The sequence below is a fragment of the Balaenoptera musculus genome, chromosome 21 (assembly GCF_009873245.2).
Source record: "Balaenoptera musculus isolate JJ_BM4_2016_0621 chromosome 21, mBalMus1.pri.v3, whole genome shotgun sequence".
Lineage (NCBI taxonomy): Eukaryota > Metazoa > Chordata > Mammalia > Artiodactyla > Balaenopteridae > Balaenoptera > Balaenoptera musculus.
The window spans coordinates 32,968,564-32,979,241 of NC_045805.1; the positions used below are offsets into that span (position 1 = coordinate 32,968,564).

The following is a 10,678-nucleotide window of genomic DNA, read 5'->3' on the forward strand; positions in this document are numbered from 1 at the left end:
GTTAATGTACTAAAATTGCTATTATAGACATCACCATTAATGTACAAACTCAGATTGTTTCTCCAGGGCAAGATGAGCTAATAGACCCTGGCCACAGAATGTAAACCAGAGACATTCTGACTCTCGAAACTATAATTAAAAACCAGTGTTCTTAATCACAATGTGAAATGTCACAAGACAGTGTTTAATCCCAGCCTCTTTGGTCTTCCCCTTTAAAACACCCCAGACTCAAAGACCAAGTTGGAGAGTGGATCTGCAGCTTGTCTCCCACTCCCTCATTTGGTGCCCTGCAATAAACACTGTACTTTCCTTCACCACATCCTGGTGTTGGTAGATTGAATTTGCTGCACGTTTGGCCAGCAGACCTAAGTTCAGTTTGGTAACATTCATTTTAAAAGTCCTAAATGATTTCAATGGAGTAGTGGAGTGGTGGGGGCAGAATTCACATTGCAATGGATTGAGAAGTGAATAGAGGGCTGGAAGTAGAAACAGCTGTGTAGACAAATCTTCCCACCTTTTTCCTGAGGCATTTTACCTCTATAAAGAGAAAACCTGAGTCAATAGGGCAAAATGTCAGCATCTGCTAAATTTGCTAGTCTGTTGCATGATGTCTTGATGTCTCATCGCAGAAAGAATTCAGTGAGAAACAAAGTGATAGGTAAGAAGTGGATTTATTTAGAGAGAAACACATTCCACAGACAGAATGTGGGCCATCTAGAAGGTGAGAGCGGCCCCAGGGTATGAGGTTTTTATAGGGGTGGGTAATTTCATAGGCTAATGAGGGGGAGGACTATTCCAAGTATTTTGGGGAAGGGGTGGGGATTTCCAGGAATTGGGCCACCGCCCACTTTTTGACCTTTATGGTCGGCCTTGGAACTGTCATGGCACCTGTGGGTGTGTTACAATGAGTCTATTCAGAAGCTCAAGGTCTAGTGGAAGTCAACTTGTCCACCATCTTGGACCTGTTTGGTTCTAATTAGTTTATGTCGTGTCCCTGGGCTATGTCATTCTTTTAAAGATTGTGCCCTGCCCCCTTCCCTCCTGTTTCAGTTCCGGCAAGGAACCAGAACCTGTGCCATCAACATCAGGTGTGAGTGAAATTGCAGCTTGCCCTCTGTCTCCTATTGCTGATGATTCTTCAGCTCTACCATCTCTCACCTCCACTCCCTCCTCCAGTCAGTAACTCTTCTTTTTTTTTTTAATAAATTTATTTATTTTATTTATTTATTTTTGGCTGTGTTGGGTCTTCGTTGCTGCACGCAGGCTTTCTCTAGTTGCGTTGAGCAGGCGCTGCTCTTTGTTCCGGTGTGCGGGCTTCTCACTGCAGCGGCTTCTCTTGTTGCCGAGCGTGGGCTCTAGGCCCGCGGGCTTCAGTAGTTGTGGCTCACGGGCTTAGCTGCTCCGTGGCATGTGAGATCTTCCTGGACCAGGGCTTGAACCCATGTCCCCTGCATTGGCAGGCGGATTCTTAACCACTGTGCCACCAGGGAAGCCCCTCAGTAACTCTTCTTGTCTGTTCATTCAATGCCAGCCCCTGTGTGCCAGCTGTTGTACTGTACTACTGTACTTTTCAAGGTACTGTACTGTAAGATTAAAAATGTTTTCTTTATTTTTTGTTTGTTTTTTATGTATTATTTGTGTGAAAAGTATTATAAACCTATTACAGTACAGCACTATATAGACGATTGTGTTAGTTGGGTACCTAGGTTAACTTTGTTGGACTTACGAACAAATTGGACTTACGAATGCACTCTCAAATGGAACTTGTTCATATGTAGGGGACTTACTGTAATAATGATCTTAAGGGAACAAAAGGACAAACTTATCAGGCAAGAGAATTAACAATGGCAAAGGTAACAAATCTGTTGTAAAGACTCCCAGTTCTACTTCAATGGTAAAGACTAGCGTAAAGCACTGTCTTGAGCTGTTTTGCAGTATTTAAATCCCTCCTCAAGTGCTCAATCAGCAGATCAACTGGAACCTAAGGGGTGATGATGTTGACCTTTTCTGACCCTCCTGACTTCAATCAACTAAAGCTTGGACTGTCCACTGCTCAAGCCCCTTCATGAACATGCACGTACCCTTAGGTTAAAACTTTCCCAACTTTGCTGTTTGGAAACACTACTTTGAGAAAAATCCCTGGTGTTCTCTTTACTTGCTACAAGTAATAAATCCTTCCTTCTCCTTATCTTTGGCTTGGTTGTATCTTATGGCTCGACATCCACCAAGAAGAGACCCAGTTTTCGGGTAACACCAGGAGAGGTTTTTTTGTTTTGTTTTATTTTTGTTTTTGTTCTGGCCGTGTGGCTTGTGGGATCTCAGTTCCGCAACCAGGGATTGAACCCAGGCCCCAGCAGTGAAAGCCTGGAATCCTAACCACTAGGCCACCAGGGAACTCCCAGGATAGGTATTAAAGTGAACTAACCTACTGAAATCTAGTCCCCCAAAACCGAGTTCCCCTGCCGAGTTTATGGTTAACCTCTGTATCCAAAACTTTACTCCCTCCCTTTCTTGTCCTGTACCTGTTCCCCTAAAGACTGAGGAGCATCAGAGAAAAGGGGGATTGAAACTGCCAGGGTACAAAAGCCTTTCCCTTCCCCCACCCCCGCTTCTTTTTTTTTTTTTGGCTGTGTTGCGTGGCTTAGCAAGATTTTAGTTCCCCGACCAGGGATCAAACCCGTGCCCCCTGGGCTTCCCTGGTGGCGCAGTGGTTGAGAATCTGCCTGCCGATGCAGGGGACACGGGTTCAAGCCCTGGTCTGGGAAGATCCCACATGCCGCGGAGCAACTAGGCCTGTGAGCCACAATTACTGAGCCTGCGCGTCTGGAGCTTGTGCTCCGCAACAAGAGAGGCCGCGAGAGTGAGAGGCCTGCGCACCGCGATGAGGAGTGGCCCCCACTTGCTGTAACTAGAGAAAGCCCTCGCACAGAAACAAAGACCCAACACAGCCATAAATAAAATAGATAATAAATGGATTGTTACGTTAAAAAAAAAAACAAAAAAACCCCGTGCCCCGTGCAGGGGAAGCGCAAGGTCCTAACCACTGGACTACCAGGGAATTCCCCTCCCCCACTTCTTTTTTCAGGAAAAAGCTTTAGTCTCCTCGACCTTCCCTGAGTTCCAAAGACCAGTTTCAAGCAGTTATTAATTAGAGAAGTGAAGGAATGCAGAAGCAAAGGAAAAGCGGTCAAAAACAACAGTTCAGCCATGAAACACAGTCCTAGTTCCTCCTCAAGGGATATACATAACAATTTGACACAGATCTTTGGGTTGTTTTACAGGAACTAAGACCTCCCCCCACCCCACCACCCAGGTGGAGGATGGTGACTACTTGCTGAGACCCCAGACTGGGTGGAACCAGAAAGTTGATGATTGACATTCCTGGAACACCACTGTTACCTCACCCCCGCCCAATCAGGAGAAAGTGACACACCCCGCAGCCATCACCCCAGATGTTGCCTTTAAAAACTCTTCCCTGAAAACCATCTGGGAGTTTGGGTCTTTTGAACAAAAGCTGCCCATTCTCCTTGCTGGGCCCTGCAATAAACCTTTCTCTGCTCCAAACGCTGATGTTTTGGTTTGTATGGCCTCACTGTGTGTTGGGTACGTGAACTTGGGTTCAACAACATTACTTCTGTCACCTTTTGAGCAGAGAAAAAATGGTCCAGACCCTTAAGGAACTGAGGATTTTCTTCTCATTTAAAAAGAAAACAGAGATACATGTGAACTGAACTGGATTCTAATTCTGCAGAAACTGACCCAAATCTGTGTCCATTTTACATCTCTCTGTCAGCACCCCCACTCACCTCTTGCATGAATATTTTCTTGCTGTTCCCTCAGAAATGAATGAAGCTTTCCAGAAATTCCTACCACTTAACAACCCACTATTAGACCTTCTTCCTCCTCCCAGGAGTCTGCCCTTAGCAAAATAGAGTCGTCCCTTGGAATCAGGGGGATTGGCTCCAGGGCCCCTGAGAAAACCAAAATCTTCAGATGCTTAAGCCCCTTATTAAAATGCATACAACCTACACAAATCCTCCTGTACACTTTAAATCATCTCTATGTTACCCATAATACCTAATACAATGTAAGAGCTATGTAAATAGTTGCTGCTGTATGAGATATTCAAGTTTTGCTCTTTAGAATTATCTGGAATTTTAAAAAGTATATGTTTTTGATTTGCAATTGGTTGAATCCACAGATGCAGACCCTGTTGATATGGAGGGCCAGCTGGAGTGGCTCAAGCAGTACTTCACAGAAGCCAGACATCTGGGGGTGGGACCTGAGATTTCTGCATTTCTAACAAGCTCCCAGGTGATGGCAAGGATGCTAGTCTGAGGATCACGCTTGGAGTAGCAGGGAGCAGAGTGTTTCTAGCTCTACTTCACCTCCCCACAAGCTTCTCTAATGTGCTCCTTTTCAACAGTGTTACTGAGCCAAACTTGGGTCCGAAGTAAAGCCAATCTACTGACACGATGTTGTGGTGAAGGGAAGAGTAGCATTTATTGCAGGGCACCAAGAAAGGAGTCCAGGGCAGCTAGTGCTCAAAAGAGCGAACTCCCAGATGGGTTTAAAGAAAGCATTTTTATTTTTTAAAAAATATTTATTTACTTGGTTGTACCAGGTCTTAGTTGCAGCATATGGGATCTAGTTCCCTGACCAGGGATCAAACCCAGGCCCCCTGCATGGGGAGCACAGAGTCTTAGTCACTGAACCACCAGAGAAGCCCCAGGAAAGCATTTTTAAAGGCAAGATGAGGAAGGGGAAGTCCCAGGATACTCATGCACAATTCTCTGATTGGTCAGAGCGGTGTCACAGGGGTTAACAATCCTTAGGCTCCAGTAGGTCTGGGGGCTATGTGCTCGTGGTCATCAAGTAGTTAATTTCTTCCATTTGGTGGTGGTTTTAGCCTCTGGAAAACAACTCAGGAAATGTACGTCAGATACTATTATCTAGGTGCTTCAGAGAGGAGCTAAAGCAGAGGATAAGGGGGAGGGGTTCTGTCCTGGGAAGGCCCCATAACATCCTGCTTGGTTACAACAGGGCTTTGGTTAAAATTCACAGTAACTAACCCTGCTTAGCTATTACTTGATGTAGGAGAAGAGTTTTGAAATCGTAAATTTCCCCTTTTCCCTCTTTAGTCTTATTGCCACACTCCTTCCCTCTCTCCCTTTCCACAAAGTGCTTAACCCTGGCTTTGCATTAGAATCACCTGGGGTGCTTAAAAAAAGACAATACCCTTTGGACAATATAACTGAACCCTGTAAAAGAGGGATCCAGAAACTGAGAGCGTTAAAAAAGCTTCCCAACGTGGTTCTAATGTGCCTCCGGGAGAGAGCGCAGCATGAAAAAGAAATAGCCTTTACAGGGACTTACGTGGTTGCCAAGTGGTTAGGACTCTGCACTTCCATTGCAGGTGGCGCCGGTTCGATCCCTGGTTGGGGAACTAAGATCTCGCAAGCCGTGCGGCCAAAAAAAAAAAAAAAAGCCTATAGGGCTTCCCTGGTGGCGCAGTGGTTGGGAGTCCGCCTGCCAGTGCAGGGGACACGGGTTCGAGTCCTGGTCTGGGAAGATCCCACATGCCGCGGAGCAACTAGGCCCGTGCGCCACAACTACTGAGCCTGCGTGTCTGGAGCCTGTGCTCCGCAACGGGAGAGGCCGCGACAGTGAGAGGCCCGCGCACCGCGATGAAGAGTGGCCCCCGCTCGCCAGAGCTGGAGAAAGCCCTCACACAGAAACGAAGACCCAATACAGCCAAAAATTAAATAAATAAAAATTTAAAAAGCCTATAATACACAATCTTAGAAGAACAGAAAGGACGCTGCACATAACTAAGATGTTTGGGGTAAATGCTTTTCCTCCCACACGAAGAGATTACCCAGGAGATGAGAAAGGGATGGGCCATGACCATGTAGTAAGTCCAGATAGACTGGGACTCAGCCTTGTGGAGATGTGGGTACCCTGGTGGGGCCCAGATGAGGCAGGAAGACTCCCGTGTCCTCTAACCTGGTCCATACGTAGTGGAGGAAGCAGCAGGAGCTGAAGGGCCAAGGCTTCAATGACACACGTGGGCCCATAACTGGATACCAGGTGGGACGAGGGAAGGCCCGGTGGATGCCTAAGTGGATAGATAGCATCAAGCACCAGCTGCCCCCACCCTGACACCTGAATCCCTGTCCCCAGGAAGAGAGAGGAGCCTCAAATGAAGCCTGGATGTACCGCCCCCAATGGAACACAGTTCACGAGAAATTCTGTGTTGGATTATCCAAAGAAATGTAAAGAGAATGTAAAGAGAAATTAGGTCGGATTATGTGGATGAAAAATGTCACTTGCCACATTAGTAAACAAAGGAAGTTGCAGCCATCAAGCCTTCAGTTCCTACAGCCACCCCAGCTGTGCACCCGAGGGGATTTAGGCTGGAGAAAGCAGGATGCTGGCCCTAGATAGCTAAGCTAAGGTGCATATCAAAGGAATGATTTCAGTGAGCCCAGACTCTTGCATCATCCATGCACAGAAAAGCACACTAAATTCATTAACTTGAGATGTCTGGTTTTCTTTAATTAACAAGAATCTTTCATTTTTTCATTTTTGGCTGCGTTGGGTCTTCGTTGCTGCGCACAGGCTTTTTTCTCTAGTTGTGGCGAGTGGGGGCTACTCTTCGTTGCGGTGCGCGGGCTTCTCATTGCGGTGGCTTCTCTTGTTGCAGAGCACAGGCTCTAGGCACTCGGGCTTCAGTAGTTGTGGCATGTGGGCTCAGCAATTGTGGCTCAGGGGCTCTAGAGCACAGGCTCAGTAGTTGTGGCGTATGGGCTTAGTTGCTCCGCGGCATGTGGGATCTTCCCGGACCAGGGCTCGAACCAGTGTCCCCTGCATTGGCAGGCGGATTCTTAACCACTGTGCAACCAGGGAAGTCCCAACAGTAATCTTTTGATGTTCCAACTACCGGGTCTTTGTTGCAAAACTCCTACATACCCTGGCTCTTCCCTTACCTCTTCAGAGCAGTCCCTCAGAACTATCTGAGAGGCTGGCTTCTGAGCTTAAGTCCTCAGTTTCGTCTGCAAAATAAAACATAATTCTCAGCTTTTAGGTTGTGCATTTTTTTTAGTCAACAGTTATAAAAAGATAGTTATATTCCTCGCCATCTTGAGCTGTGGACCAAGAATTACATCCATAAAAAAAAAAAGAATTACATCCATGACACTGGCAAAGATGAAAGTGTTTGCCCTCCAGAAGAGTTGTATTTGTACTTTATAGAGAGGATTCTGGACTCCCAAAGGCTTCAGTGTCTGAGGGAGAGAACTTGTACAGAAACAAGCATGCCCCATCCCTGTACCAGCCTTTGCCAAAAGTCTCTGGATACTTTCCTAAAAAAGTGCAGTTGGTTAGATGCCCAGAACCCTAGATTCCTAGGGTTCCCCCTGCTCTCCCCCCCTCACCCCATGCCCCAGTGGTTTTTTTAATCCTCTATAAAGCAAAACAAAGCACTTTGTGTTCTTTGTAATTGTCCAAAAGATGAAGATAATTATTGTGGTGTTTCATCTCACTGGAGCATTCCTTTAGTCTCTGCTGGAGCTCTTGGTCCTTAATCTCTAGTGTTTATAAACTGAGTTGACTAAAGACTCCTGATTACTTCCAGTAACCAGGTATCTGGGTCCTACTCAACACATTTAAAAAGAGTTCTATTCTTCCTTTTATTAGAAAGAGGTAAATCTCCACGTGGGTAGGGATTTTTATCTATTTTGTTCACTGATGTATCCCAGACACCTAGCCCAGTGGCTGGCACATAGAAAGCACTCAGAAATGTTTGTTGATGAATGGTACTGCATTTCTCTCCTATGAATGAGGCTTGTCTCACTGTGAGGCCAAAGTTGCCACCAATCCCTGGGGAAAGCAGCCCAGAGGGTTCAGTAACAGGCTCCTCTGGCACCTGAGAAGTTTGGAAACAAGCTGTCTTTGTCTATCCAAGGACACAGGGGCACCGACTGGCTGGTTCTCCACTCTGGCCCTTGTCGTGGATGTAGGTTTGCTGTGATAGGCTTGGATGAGCAGAGCTGATGTCGTCAAATTATGTAGCTCAGCAGTTCTTACAGTGCATTCCCAGGACTGGCAGCATCAGGTTCATCTGGGGACTTATTAGAAATGAAAATTCTGGGGCTTCCCTGGTGGCGCAGTGGTTGAGAATCTGCCTGCCAACGCACGGGACACGGGTTCGAGCCCTGGTCCGGGAAGATCCCACATGCCGCGGAGCAACTAGGCCCGTGAGCCACAATTACTGAGCCTGCGCGTCTGGAGCCTGTGCTCCACAACAAGAGAGGCCACGATAGTGAGAGGCCCGCGCACCGCGATGAAGAGTGGCCCCCGCTTGCCACAACTAGAGAAAGCCCTCACACAGAAACGAAGACCCAACACAGCCAAAAATAAATAAATAAATAAATAAAAATTAAAAAAAAAAAGAAAAATATCCCCCAGGAATCTGAAAACAAAGACTAGATTCCAAAATAATTACTGTGAATGTACAGGGAGCATATCTCTTAAAAAAAAAAAAAAAAGAAGGAGGAAGGCTGTTAGGTTAGAAAGAGGGATAAAGGGTCTAGGCAAACAGCAAAAAGCGCTGAAAAGAAAATGATCAGCACTTGTACAACAGTCCTGATGCAGGCAGGAAAATGCAGGAATAGTGAAGGAATACCAACAGCCACTTTTTATTTCTGCAATGCCTTTGCAATTCCCAAAGTGCTTCATTTATTACTGTGATTCTCAAATCTAGCTGTACATTAGAATCATCTGGAGAGATTTTAAAAACTACCAACGGCCAGGCCTCACCCCAAGCCAATTAAATCAGAATATACAGTTCACTAGGGCAGGAATTTTGTCTGTTTTGTCCACTGTCCATATGAGAAGTACCTGGCACAGACATGGTGCTCAGAAAATATTTACTGAATGAATAAATGAATGAAGGAATGTACCACTATCACCTGAGATCCAAGGAAGAATTCTTTTCAAAACTTAGGGAGTAACCAGGCAACGTCAGTTACCATGGCAGCCCTGGGAAAAACATTACCAAGTGACACTAACACTCCCAGGAGCCTACATTTGTTTCCACAATAAGTAAACCTTTCTCATTTCTAAAGTACTATACTGTGAAATACGCATCTCAGTAATAATTAGAGTTTACTCAATGTCTGCTGTGAACAGGAGGAAAAGAGAAGGGCCTTACACAGTATCTAAAGCAATGACAAGAAGAAACTAGGGGCCATGGGCAGAGACAGACAGGCTCAGACAGGCTCCAATCCCTATGATATTCTGAGGTGATCACATTGTAAGGGCTCGAGCATGAGAAAGCAGCCACTAACCAGCTACCCTGTCTCAAGTATTTGGAGAAAGTCAATGCAAATACATACCTATGTATTATTCTTTTCTGATAATTCTTTCAATGTATCCCTTCTGGCTTTGTGCAAAGCGATTCTTTGTTTTGTACCTGAAAAATGAGTGGCACATGTAAATGGATGAAACGTGTCAGAGCAGACATCCAAGGAGCTCTTCAGCTAACGAACGAGGAGCTCCGAGTTCTGGGAAAGAATCGTAAAAGTAGTGTAGAATCACAAAATATCTTAGAGCAGCCTTTACATCAACTCCCCTCTATCATATCACCAATCAGTGGTCATCAGCCTATACATGAACTCTGCAGTGACGGAAAACCCACCACTCTCTGGACAGATCCAGGCATTTCTAGTTGCTACAGCAGTCTATATCAAATTCAGAATCTGACTCCCTGTCACGCATCAGTCCCAGTCTGCCTTCTGGAATGGTACACCCCATGGCACACCTCATCTCTTTTCCATCTGGCACATTTCCCAAACACATGAGGACAGTTTTGTTCTTCCTAAAGTTCTCTTCTCCCACGTCACCCTCCTAAATCACTCCCTCGTGTGTTTATGACTTTCAGGAGCCCCCAAGGTTTTCTCATCCCAAGGACATGACAAGCAATGGCATCAGTGTGGCTGCTACAGATTCTGGGAAAGGGGTGGGGCCACACAAGAGTCTGGCAAATGTGACTGACTACCTGAAGTGACAGTACATGTGACAACCTCAGCCTCTCTTCAGTCCTCAGCCTCTATCCAAGGTTTCTCCATAGCACACTATTGACATTATGGGCCAGATAATTCTTTTGGGGTGGTGGGGAGGGCTGTCCTGTGCCTTGTACGATATGTAGTAGCATCCTGGCCTCTACCCCCTAGATGCCTGCAGCACCCCCCCCCCCGGATGTGACAAAGAAAAATGTCTCCAGCCATTGTCAAACGTCCTGGGGGAAGGGTGAGGGCAAAATCACCCTCACTCAAGAGCCACTGCTCTATCCAATGACTCTGTTCACCCATGAGTACTCAAAACTCTCTCCTCTGCTGGCTTAACAGGTAACTCTCCAGAAAGTCTATCATGTATCAAAATGTTATTTGAAATTTAATAGTATTTATCTGTATAACGGTATCTGATGAAAGTAAAACTCTTTCTCCAGATGTTAAGAACCTCCTAGGTGGTTAATCCACATTTACCTTATCTCCTACCCCAGGCACTGGAAATTACAGAAATGATCTGACACCCATTTTCGGGATCCGTTCAAGAAGTACCAGTAGTGTAAGGCTTTTTGGCAACCTGAACAACTGAATTCAAGTAAAATATCCTG

The 10,678-nt window shown here is 45.8% G+C and overlaps 1 protein-coding gene across 2 annotated transcripts in view; it reads right to left on the reverse strand.

Annotated features, from left to right (window-relative positions):
- Positions 1-9,475, reverse strand: part of ASH2L (ASH2 like, histone lysine methyltransferase complex subunit) — a 38,031-nt gene extending 28,556 nt beyond the window's left edge. For both annotated transcript variants that reach the window (XM_036838744.1, XM_036838742.1), the window contains exon 1: positions 9,399-9,475. The gene's annotated coding sequence lies outside the window, so the exon portion shown is untranslated. The remainder of the gene's footprint in view (positions 1-9,398) is intronic.
- Positions 9,476-10,678: the final 1,203 nt, after the last annotated feature.